Source organism: Hemitrygon akajei, unplaced genomic scaffold, assembly GCF_048418815.1.
Source record: "Hemitrygon akajei unplaced genomic scaffold, sHemAka1.3 Scf000043, whole genome shotgun sequence".
In the NCBI taxonomy this organism is placed as follows: domain Eukaryota; kingdom Metazoa; phylum Chordata; class Chondrichthyes; order Myliobatiformes; family Dasyatidae; genus Hemitrygon; species Hemitrygon akajei.
The window spans coordinates 2874077-2878393 of record NW_027331929.1 but is presented as its reverse complement, the minus strand read 5'-3'; the positions used below and the strand labels follow the sequence as shown (position 1 = coordinate 2878393).

At 47.8% G+C, this 4317-nt stretch overlaps 1 long non-coding RNA gene across 1 annotated transcript in view; it reads left to right on the top strand.

Moving 5' to 3' along the window:
* Positions 1 to 3018: 3018 nt before the first annotated feature.
* The window catches only part of LOC140720469 (uncharacterized), a 13776-nt gene continuing 12477 nt past the window's right edge, over positions 3019 to 4317 (top strand). The window contains exon 1 of the long non-coding RNA XR_012097194.1: positions 3019 to 3094. This is a non-coding gene — a long non-coding RNA (uncharacterized lncRNA). The remainder of the gene's footprint in view (positions 3095 to 4317) is intronic.

The following is a 4317-nucleotide window of genomic DNA, read 5'->3' as shown; positions in this document are numbered from 1 at the left end:
TTTGAAGAATTGAGGAAGGATCTAAAAAGAGTGGATTGCGACAGATTGTTCTCTGGCAAGGATGTGATTGGCAAGTGGGAGGCCTTCAAAGGAGACATTTTGGGAGTGCAGTTTGTATGTTCCTGTCAGGATTAAAGGCAAAGTGAATAAGAATAAGGAACTTTGGTTCTCTATCGATATTGGAACTCTGATAAATAAGATGAGAGAAATGCATGACATTCATAGGAAACAGAGAACAAATACGGTACTTGAGGATTATAAAATGTGCAAAAAAAAACTGAAGAGAAAAATCAGGAGGTCTGAAAGAAGACGTGAGGTAGCTTTGGCTGTCCAGGTGAAAGATGATCCAAAGAGTTTCTACAGGTATATTAAGAGCAAAAGGATAGTGAGGAATAAAATTTGTCCTCTTGAATATCCGAGTGGTCGGCTATGTATGGAACCAAAAGAAATGGGGGAGATCTTAAATGGGTTTTTTTTTTTTGCGTCTCTATTTACTCAGGAAACTGATATGGAGTCAATGGAAATAAGGCAAACAAGTAGTGATTTCATGGAAACTTTACAGATTGAAGACGAGGAGGTGCTTGCTATTTGAGGCAAGTCAGAGTAGATAAATCCCCAAGACCTGACAGGGTATTCCCTCGGATATTGAAGGAACAGTGTTGAAATTGCAGGGGCTCTGGCAGATATTTTTGTAATGTCGGTATCTACGGGTGAGGTGCCCGAGGATTGGAGGATAGCTCATGTTGTTCCGTTATTTAAATAAAGGCTCTAAAAGTAATCCGGGGAATTATAGACCGGTACGCTTGACGTCGATAGTAGGTAAATTATTGAAAGGAATACTAAGAGGTAGAATCTACAAGTAGAGAGATAGACAGAGACTTATTAGGGAGAGTCAACACGGTTTTTTGCGTGGTAGGTCATGTTTAACAAATCTATTAGAGTTTTTTGAGGAGGTTACCAGGAAAGTAGATGAAGGGAAGACTTTGGATGCTGTCTACATGAACTTCAGTGAGGTCATTGATCAGGTCACGCATGGGTGGTTAGTTAAATTGTTTTCGACATTGGCTCAACGGGAGAAGTCAGAGAGTGGTAGTGGAGGATTGCCTCTCTGAGTGGAGGCCTGTGACTAGTGGTGTGCCATAGGGATCGGTACTGGGTCCCCTGTTATTTGTCATTTATATCAATAATCTGGATGATAATGTGGGATATTCGATCAGCAAAATTTTTGATGATACCAAGATTGGAGGTGTAGTGAACTGTGAGAAAGATTTTCAAAGCTTTCAGAGGGATTTGCACAAGCTGGAAAAAATGGGCTGTAAAATGGCAGATGGAGTTTAATACAGACAAGTGTGAGGTATTGCAAAAAAACAACAAGGTACAGGATACAAGGTAAATGGTAGGGCACAGACGAGTGGAGTAGAGCAGTGGGATCTGGGAATTCCGATACAAAATTCCCTAAAAGTTATGTCGCAGGTAGATAGGGTTGTAAATAGAGCTTTTGGAATATTGGCCTTTATAAACCAAAGTATTTATTATAAGAGCTGGAATGTTATGATAAGGTTGTATAAGGCTTTGGTGTGGCCGAATTTGGAGTATTGTGTGCAGTTTTGGTCACCGAATTACAGGAAGGATATTAATAAGGCTGAACGAATGCAGAGAAGGTTTCCAAGGATGTTCCCGGGACTTGAGAAACAGAGTTGCAGAGAAAGGTTGAATAGGTTAGGACTTTATTCTCTGGAGCGTTGAATAATGAGGGGAGATTTGGCGGAGGTCCATAAAATTATGATGGGAGTAGATGGAGTGAATGCAAGCAGGCTTTTTTCCTGTGAGACTAGGGGAGAGAAAAAAACAGAGGACATGGGTTAAGGGTGAAGGATCAGAAGGCCTGTTACTGTGCTGTAATGTTCTATGGTTCTGTAGTTCTAGGAAGAGAGAAGGAGCGGCTGAGTGCTGAGAGTGGGGAGTGAGGTACACGGAGGGAGTGGGAGAGAAGGAGGGGTGAGGGTGCGGAGTGAGGGAATGGGCTGTAGAGAAGAGTGCCAGGGCGGGAGTAGGCAGGGGAATGGGAAGGAAGAAAAGTGTGGTGGGATAGAAGGGGTGAGAGGGAGCGTGAGGAAGGAAGTGCAGAGAAAGGAATAAAGGGAGATGAGGCCAGGGGGAGGGTGGGTGATGTACCATCAATAACTCTCGGAGACGGGAGGCGAACGATAAGCTTTTATTAGCATCAAGAGACCCACGATTCGCAGCAGGAGACCACGACACAACATCCTGGAGACTGAAGGAGGAGCCGTGCCTCCAATCGCATTTATACCGGGGGTCTGTGGGAGAAGCTGCAGGAGCAGTCAGCAGAGGGGCGTGTCCAGACAGGTACACGTAGTTTACCAGTCCCAGTCTGTTGGTGGGCACGGGTCCGCAGATCCCTACCAGGTCATCATACGAGACTGACACCTGACTAATGTTCTGACGTTGTGCCCGAAATAGAGTACGGGTTGTCTCGTCACCCCGCCCCTCCCTTTCGCCACTGACCATCTCCATGATCATCTGACTCCTCTGCCGTATACATCCACTCCACCATCCCTTACACCGACTTCCCGTCACCGACAACCCCTTCCTACCTCACAATACTTCCCGTCTCCGCCACACCCTCCCTCCCCAAAACTCCTCTCAACTCAGTCACCTCTTTGCTCCACTGCACCCTTCTACCTCACCCCCAAACTCCCCTGCACTACTACATGCTTGCGTGGACACCTCCATCACCAACAGCCCTCCACATCTCTGGCCCCAACCCAAGACTCTGCTCCACAAATCTCCCCCTCTGTGTTCACCGGGATTTATGAGGAGAATGGGGAAAAGTTGACGCCTGGCTTTACTCCCTTTCCCTCCGGCTATCATACCCTCTGTTCTGAGCCTCTCCACAGTTCTGTGTAGATAGGCCTGTCATATGGTTCCTGTCGTGTGCAAACTCTCCACCCGACCCCGCCCACTCCTCGCCTCCCCTTCCTTCCTCTTCCCTCCAAGGCACAACGGTTCTCACACAGACAGACAACAGTCTCTGAGGCAGACACGCAATTGAAGACTTCTGGAACGACTAAAGGTAGGGAGATGGTGGGGAAGGGAGGAATGGTAAGAGACAGAGAAAAGGAGCGGGAGAGGGGTGAGAGTGGGGAGTGAGGTACAGGGAGGGAGCGGGAGAGAAGGAGGCTGAGGGTCGGAGTTGAGGGAGAGGACGGTATCGAAGAGGGCCGGGGAGGAAGTAAGCAGGGGAAGGGAGAAAGTTGAAAAGAAGTGCTAGGAGAGAAGTGGTGCGAGGGTGTCAGGGAGGAAGGAGCAGAGAGAGGAATGAGGGGAATGGGGCGAGGAGGAGGGTAGGGAATGGGGGAAAGGGAGAATGTGAGAGACGCTGTGTGTCCCGAGCCAAAAAGCATCCACCCCCTTCACCGCCGTCGGAAAGTCGGAAGGGACGTGTGAAAACTCCAGACGAAATGGATGAGTCTCTGGGGGGAATATCTCTTGCTCACGGCGATAGGGGTGCTGGAGAGGTAAAAAAGAGTAGGGTAGGCAGATGGGGGAGAGACGGCGTGGGAGAGAGGAGGATAGAGAGTGTTGGAAGGTGGGTGGGAATGGGGAGAGGTTGTTGTCTGCAATCGCACCAGTCCGTCACCGCCTACTGCTCGCCTCCACTTCCTTCCTCTCCACAATGGCACATACACACAGACTCACTCTCTCTCTCTCTCTCTCTCTCTCTCTCTCTCTCTCTCTCTCTCTCTCGCTCTCTCATCTCTCTCTCTCTCTCTCTCTCTCTCTCTCTCTCTCTCTCTCTCTCTCTCTCTCTCTCTCTCACTCCTCTCTCTCTCTCTCCTCTCTCTCTCTCTCTCTCTCTCTCTCTCTCTCTCTGAGGCAGACATGCAAATCAAGGCTTCTGGAATGTCTAGAACCTGGGTGGTAGTGGGGAAGGGAGGAATTGTGAGAGAGATAGACTGTTGAGAGAAGAATAGTCCGCGAGAATTGGGGTAGCAAATCTGCAGAGAGAGAGCAGACTACTGCAGCAAACATGAAGTTGTGACAGCTGGGGATGTTACTTTTCCACGTATTGATTGGGGACTCCCATTCTGTTAAATGTCCATACGGGTTAGAGTTTGCAAAATGTGTTCAGGAACGTTTTCTAAATCAATATACAGAGGTACCGACTACAGAGGATGCTATATTAGATCTCCTATTAGGAAAGGAGTTAGGACAGGTGACGGAAGTGTGTATTGGGGAACACATTGGTTCCAGTGATTATAACACCATTATAATCGATCATGGATAAAGATAGAT